The sequence below is a fragment of the Grammomys surdaster genome, unplaced genomic scaffold, assembly GCF_004785775.1.
Source record: "Grammomys surdaster isolate TR1022 unplaced genomic scaffold, NIH_TR_1.0 148, whole genome shotgun sequence".
Classification (NCBI taxonomy): domain Eukaryota; kingdom Metazoa; phylum Chordata; class Mammalia; order Rodentia; family Muridae; genus Grammomys; species Grammomys surdaster.
The window spans coordinates 223,230-231,393 of record NW_021604606.1 but is presented as its reverse complement, the minus strand read 5'-3'; the positions used below and the strand labels follow the sequence as shown (position 1 = coordinate 231,393).

At 33.8% G+C, this 8,164-nt stretch overlaps 1 pseudogene; it reads left to right on the top strand.

The window, feature by feature from the left end:
* The first annotated feature begins 6,464 nt into the window (after positions 1–6,464).
* On the top strand, positions 6,465–7,358 carry LOC114619185 (annotated as a pseudogene).
* The last annotated feature ends 806 nt before the right edge of the window (positions 7,359–8,164 follow it).

Below are 8,164 nucleotides of genomic sequence, written 5' to 3'. Positions count from 1 at the left end.
GTATACAACATGGGATTTTTAAAATCAACTAAATTACTCTTCATATGTCCTCACATCACAGTTTATTTTACTAGTATTTAATTTCCAGATTTAGGCTATAAAATAACTACTCAATATCGAGCATTTAATCATTATGTTACAGTTTGTTAATATTTAAATTCTAACTAATTATATAAATTTATTGATTTTTTTCTAAGATTCAAAATATCAGGAGTTATAAATAATGTAGTCATGATAAAATAAGGTGATTTAATTTTAATAATCATACTTAATATCTTCAGATGTCACTAAATATAAAAGGAAATTATAGTTTTCCTTTAGTACAGTACTTTCAATTAAAACATAAATGCCCATATATGTATGCATAGTTCGAAAATAATGTATCCAGAGAAATAAGAAAATGTCATGGGTTCTTTTGGTCAAATTCTCCTATTCATTTTCTTCAACTCTTATGCTATGATTTCTTTCATTATTATCTTTACTTATATTTAATATATCAATGAAATCTCTTCACTAATAAGAATGTTCTTTGTTGCTTATGATATTCAAATGTCCACACACCTGTAATTTCCCGAGTCTCTCCTCCATTATTTCATATTCAGTAACACTAAGATGAGGTATAGCGAGTTTGTTTTCTGACTGCTGAATCCACATCCGGATGCTACTCATTGTCTCCTGATAGCGCATTGGTGGTAAAGTGTCAAAAACTTAAAAGAAAGAGAATAACAATAAGATAAATTTAAACCCTGTCTTAATATCCTAATTTGTCAGCAAATGCAATTATATTATCTTAAATATTAACTGTTATGCATGCTTGAAATATAATGGAGTCTAACTGCTATTATGAAGCTGCCTTTTGACCTAAAACATATCTGTAATATCAAGAATATTTATGAGATATGTTGAATTTTCAAATCAGCACACCGAACTCTGAGTTAATACATTCATTTGTAAGGTCGGGAAATAGAGTTAGTTACTGAGTAATTGTTACCAACATCATACAGATTCTATTTTGAGGCAGATATTGAAAACAACCATCCCTGTTGTAGTTTGTCTTAGAAGAAACAATGCTATTAACCAAAGTCCTGAATATTTTAAACAAAATACCTATTTTACTAAATTAAATCTATTTATATATGTTTAATGTATCAGGAACTCTAATAGAAATTCCTATTGTCTAGTATGATAAAATAGTGAGTTACATATTACTAAAGCCATTTAAAGTAATGGAATTCAGACTGGAAGAGATAGGCAACAACATTTTTTCAACTAATAATCAGATCCAGTATATTAAACAAAGCTATCTAGCTTCATAACAAAAATCACTACTGAAAAGCATCTATTAATTTTTTCAGTGTTCCTCTATATATAAATCTGTTGGAAAGAATTAACAAAACTGGTACCTATACAGAACCTGACCATGCATTGAGAACTTAGCTAAGAATTAGAAATCACAAAATAATAAGTTGGACATGTTGGCACAGTCTATAATACTGGAAATTAGAGTATTATGCTCCAGTGGGGAGGAATTCAAGAGCAGGGAGGTGGGAGTGTGTGAGTGGGTGTCAGCACATCCTCATAGAAGCAGGAGGAGGGGGTGGTATAGGGGTTTCTGGGTGGGGGAAAATGGCATAATAATATCTGTAATGTAAATAAAATATCCAATAAAAATTAATTAAAAACATTATTAGCCTAGCCTTATCTGCGCAATGAAGTTTGAGGAAGTCTGGGACACATGAGATACTGTCTCAAAATATAATGATGCAACATACTTTAAGGATAATACCAGGAAAGAAGATAACATTTGAAATGTAAATAAAGAAAATATCTAATAAAAATTAATCAAAAAAAGATTTGAAAAGGATAATAAAAGCACATTATAGGAGAATAAAATATAATACTTTGAAAAAATTAAGTGGATAGATTTCATAGCAAATTAAATGACGTGTCAAAATAAAAATGTAATGATGTCTCAGAGTTAAACATATTAAATGAAATATAAAAGGATAAAATGATAATAAATGATAAGATAATCTAATATAAATGTATCACAAAAGGAATATAAAAGAATTAGTATTTTAAATCAGAAATACTGCTTTCTTCATACACTAAAATAGTGAAGATGAGATGGAAAGATGGTTCAGTGCCTCAAGTGCGAAGACCAAGGTTTAGATCCCTAGAACCCCTGTAAATGGTGGGTACTTATGATAGCTATCATGGAATTACTATCCGTGGGTGGCAGAAAGAAGGATACCTGGATGTACACTGGATCAGGTAAGTACTCTTATCGATAAGCTCTGTTTTGGACTGATAGAGCCTAAAAAGTGCAGGAGTGATTAAGAGGGATTTCTGGCATTGAATTCAGGCACAGATTTATGTACCCACACATGTGAACATACACACACACAAGCATGCACACCATTTGTATACATTATGAAAATATAATTATGAAGCAAATCTTAATTTATATCACTATAAGAAAAGAAATTATGTGAATATTTTTATTTCATAATATTTATAACTTTCATGCATAAATTTCCTATATATTACATGAGAAAATTAGAAACTCTGGCATACCATTTAATGGGATGTTCTAAAGATTTTGATGATTTTAGTGTAGGATGTTTAAAAATTCAAACTAAAATACTGGAAATGGAGATTGGCCTTCAACATGTGGATACTTACTTAAGAGTTAGTGTCCAATTTTATATTCTTTAAAAGCCTATTTGGTGCTTTCAAGCTCAGTATTTCATAGTATTTTAATTTTGTTATTTTAAAAAACTATATTATACCATGTGTGTGCATGTGTGTGTGAGCACATGTCTGTTTATGTGTGTTTGTATGTGTCTGTATCTATGTGTGTATGTATACATGTGCCTATGTGTCTGTGTGTGAGAGAGAGAGTCCATGCAACATGTGCCTGTGGATATCGGAATAAATTATCAGGTCCTCTGTAGCTGGAGTTATAGACAGTTGTGTGTGGCCCAACATAGGTGTTGAGAACTAAATTTAGGTCCTCACCAGGAGCATTATGTGCTCTTGATAACTAATGTAGTGCACTTAACCACTAACCTCAGACTCAAATTTAGTGTTTTAATTCATATAAACAATGATTTTTTTCAAACTTAATCCGATACTTTTATTTGTTTATTCATAAACAAAACCGCAGGACTCTTGTGAATGGTGATGGTGTATGGAGACATTAATCATAATGTAGCAAAACTCTGAGATAGACGAATAGTAGGTGATAGAATATGTGTTGGATAGATCATAGATTTCATACAGATTGACTTAATTCAACATGAATATTTACATTTTATAAAAGAATTTATGTTATCCCGCAGTAGCTGCTGAGAAAAAAATACATATATTAGAGATTGCCAGACATTTTGTTAATCATTTAAATTGTATTCAGATGATGAATATATGTCAAGGTAAAAAATTATGCATACAGAGATCAGTAAAGGTGCTTTGATTAGTAAGAGACTAGCAAACTTTGACATATAACAGAATTATTTATCCTCATTTTGATAGACATAGGCTGATTAGCATGACACTTAGGAAATGGTATTCAGCATTACATGAAACCTAGATATGGATTCAGCAGTGTAGATAATGTATCTTCAGTGAACCTCTTATGCTTGTAGGAGTTTAGACATCACTGGTATAGAAACGTGGATGAGAATATATTTGGAAGAAATAAATGATGAAATCAATCTGTTCATGATTTCTTATTTAGGTAATTATTCTCCATATGCTTGGAGCACCAGGAATGCAGCAAATGAAGCACTAACAAAAACACTAGCTCTAATTAAAACACTAAATCTTGAGAGTCTTCTTCTTCTTCTTCTTCTTCTTCTTCTTCTTCTTCTTCTTCTTCTTCTTCTTCTTCTTCTTCTTCCTCTTCCTCTTCCTCTTCCTCTCCTCCTTCTCCTTCTTTTTCTTTCCCCTTCTCCCTCCTCCTCCTCCTCCTCATCCTCCTCCTCCTCCTCATTCTTCTTCTCCTCCTTCTCCTCTTCTCCTTCTCCTCCTTCTCCTCTTCCTCCTCCTTTTATTATTATTATTAAAATGTTCTCATCTATGAGATCATTCAAACAACACTGAGTATCAGTATCTTTTGCATGCTGATCACCAATTAAACCAGCACTATTTGTTGAAAATGCTTTCCTTTTTCCACTGAATAGTTTTGGCTTCTTTTTCAAAGATCAAGTGACCATGGGTGTGTGGGTTTATTTCTGGGTCTTCAATTCTATTCAATTGATCTTCCTGCCTGTCTCTGTACCAATCCCATGCAGTTTTTATCACTATTTCTGTGTGTTCATGGATGGTGATTCCCCAAATTCTTTTATTGTTGCAATATATCTTTTTTGCTATCCTGAGTTTTTTGTTATTCCAGATGAATTTGAGAATTGCTCTTTCTATCTCTGGGAAGAATTGATGGGGATTGCATTGAATCTGTAGACTGCTTTTGGTAAAATGCCCATTTTTAACTATGTTAATCCTGCCAGTTCATTAGCATTGAAGGAAATATTCTTTGATTTCTTTCTTCTTTTCTTGAAGTTCTTATCATGCATATTTTTCACTTGCTTGGTTAGAGTCACACCAAGATATTTTATATTATTTTTGGCTATTATGAAAGGTGTTGTTTCCCTAATTTCTGCCTCAACCTGTTTATCTTTTATATAGAGGACAGCTACTGATTTGTTTGAAATAATTTTATATCCAGCCACTTCGCTGAAGTTGTTTATCAGCTGTAGGAGCTCTCTGGTAGAATTTTGGGGCTTGCTTATGTATACTATCGTATCTTCTGCAAATAGTGATATCTTAATTTCTTCCTTTCAAACTTATATCCCTTTGACTTCAATTTGTTGTCTTATTGCTCTGGCTAGAAATTCAATACTATACTGAAGAGATACTGGGAAAGTGGGCATCCTTGTCTTGTCCCTGATTCAATGGCGTTCCTTCACGTTTCTCTCCATTTAATTTGATGTTGGCTATTGGATTGTTGTATATTGCTCGTATTTTGTTTAGGTATGTGCCTTGAATTCATGATCTTTACAAGACTTTTAACAAGAAGGGGTGTTGAATTTTGTAAAAGGCATTTTCATCATCTAATGAGATGATCATGTGGGTTTTTTTCCTTTGAATTTGTTTATATAGTGGATTTCGTTGATGGATTTCCATATATTGAACCTTCCCAGAATCCCTGGGATGAAGCATACTTGATCATGGTGGATAATTGTTTTGGTGTGATCTTGGATTCAGTTTGTGAGAATGTTATTATGTATTTTTGCAATGATATTCATAAGTGAAATTTATCTGAAGTTCTCTTTCTTTGTTAGGTTTCTGTGTGGTTTAGGTGTCAGTATAAAAATGGCTTCATAGAATGAATTGGTAGTGTTCCTTCTGTTTCTATTTTGTGGAATATTTTGAGTAGTATTGGTATTAGGTCTTCTTGAAGGTCTGATAGAATTCTGTACTGAAAACTTCTGGCCCTGGGGTTTTTTGGGGCGTAGGGGAGATTTTTAATGAGCATTTTTTTTCTCAGGGGTTATGGGACAATTTAGATGGTTTATCTGATCCTGATTTAACTTTGGTACCTGGTATCTGTCTAAAAAATCATCCATTTCATCTAGATTTTCCAGTTTTGTTGAGTATATGTTTTTGTAGTAGGATCTGACAATTATTTGAATTTCCTCAGTTTCTGTTGTTATGTCTCCCTTTTCAGTTCTGATTTTGTTAATTTGGATACTGTTTCTGTGCTCTCCGGTTAATCTGTCTAAGAGTTTATCTAGCTTGTTGATTTTTCACAAAGAAAAAGCTCCTGGTTTTATTGCTTCTTTGAATCATTCTCTTTGTTTCTTCTTGGTTGATTTCAGCCCTGAGTTTGACTATTTCCTGCCATCTACTCCTCTTGGGTGCATTTGCTTCTTTTTGTTCTAGAGCTTTCAAGTGTGCTTTTAAGTTGCTAGTCTAGGATCTCTACATTTCTTTATGAAGGCACTCAGAACTCCAAGATTTCCTCTTTTCACTACTTTCATTGTGTCCCATAAGTTTGGGTATGTGTGCCTTCATTTTCATTATGTTCTGAAAAGTCTTTAAATTTCAGTTGTTAGTAATACATGCATTTTGTTGTTGAGGTATAAATACACCATATTACATACAACAATTGTAATACAGTTGGTAAAATGTGTAGGTTATGTTAAAAACAACCTTGACATTAGATTCACTGTATAAGAATACTAAATTGGGGCTGAGACATTCTGGGAAACGCTGAGCCCATTCACAGCAAACAAAGGCAGTGGGCTCTGCCCTGTGCCATTTTCTGCAACCTGGTAGCCAACCTCATGTCACCACTCTGGAAGGGCAAAGAGGGCAGGGGTTGGGGGAGCCCACAGCTTACTCCAGGGACTTTGCCTGCCTGGATGCTGTAAGTTGACATTGAATCCAGGCTGAGGGTGTAAAATGTGGAGTTGAAAGAAGAATGGCAGAAAAAAGATTTTCCAATACCTTTATCAGAAGATGACAGCAAGGAAGTAGATATACTAGATGTAACTGTTCCAAACAGCAAGCCTGGCTCATGGAAACAAAGCACATAAAACACTAATGGCCTCAGACATGTGTGTGGTCGGATGATTTGGATGAAGGTGAAGCTAACCTGGAAGCCTTAGTCTACCCCATCAGAGATCAGTTATGAGTTTGAGTGGGAAGATAATCTTCCCATACCGAAAACTACTGAAGTCATTAGGAAAAGCTCAATTACTGAATATACAGCCACAGAAGAAAAAGATGGATGCCACTGGTGCATGGTCAGAATTGGAGAACAGGTCACAGCGTGGATATGAAGGCAATCAAACACTACAAAAAGTTATTACCCATGGATGTTATTATGGGAATGGCTTAAATGCCATTGTTGTAGTTTCTGTCTGTTTTATGCCTGAAAGTGGTCAGCCTAACTATAGATATTTAATGGACAATCTCTTTAAGTATGTTACTGGCATTTTAGAGCTCTTGGTATCAGAGAACGACATGATCATTGACTTAAATGGTGCAACAACTTGAAGGAAAATACCCAGTGTGGGATGGTTCAGGAGATGCTACCAGCAAATTGACAGATGATTAAGGAAAAACCTAAAGTCTCTAATCATTGTCCACAGTTCTTGGTTTATGGAAGTAGGCCTGGCTGTTACAAGACCATTTATCAGTTCAAAATTCATTCAGGAAGTTAGATATATCTTTAATTTAGCAGAACAGGCAGAGCCTGTTCCTATGGAGAATGTGCAGCATACCAGAATGCAGCAAACAAAGTTAATCAAGAACTTTAAGGAAAAAAAGAACTACTAAAAAGTGAGCAGTAAGTTTGGTGTCCAGCCCAAACAAGACAAAGAACTTGGGGAGGCGGGGCTATAGGGCATCCTAGTGCACTTGTGGCTCAAGTGTTTATGTAATCTGTTACAAAATTTACTTCACTTCTTTCCAAATGGACTCTTGTACAAAAGACTGTTCACTGTTGTCATCTTTTGCAAATCTTGAATTTAGCGCTTTAATGACTAGTTATATTATAATCATTTTATATTACTAAATAGCAGAGAACGACTTTAAAAAGCAATTTTTATATTTGTTTATTTGAATGATGCATCTTCAGTAAAGTATACACATAAATAACAAAGGAAATAAATTATATATATATATAATTATGTTGAGGACAATATATTTTATTTGTGTACGTATCTCATGGATGAATATGCAAATAAATAAGACTAGGATTTTAAATGTAAGTGCATATAAGTCTTTGTTTTTTAAATGGCTGTATATATATTTTGGGTAACATAGGCTGGATTTTTCTATAGCAAAAACAGGTAAAATGACACCAAGAAGTACCTAAGGTTATGCATGTGATCAAGGCAGTAGTAGTGGCCTGAGCTTCTCATCTGAAATCTCATTGCTTCTTAATTTGGTGAAAGGGCAGGCAAGTGAATGACTTTTTCCTCTTTAAAGATGTGTTAGAACCAGAACTAGAGATTTTGAGAAGCTATTTAGTTAGCTAGACACTGGTCGGTTTGTATATAAGGGACATTTTAATTTACCCAAAGTAGAGATTGTTTAAGAAAGAAAGAAAGGAAGGAAGGAAGGAAGGAAGGAAGGAAGGAAGGAAGGAAGGAAG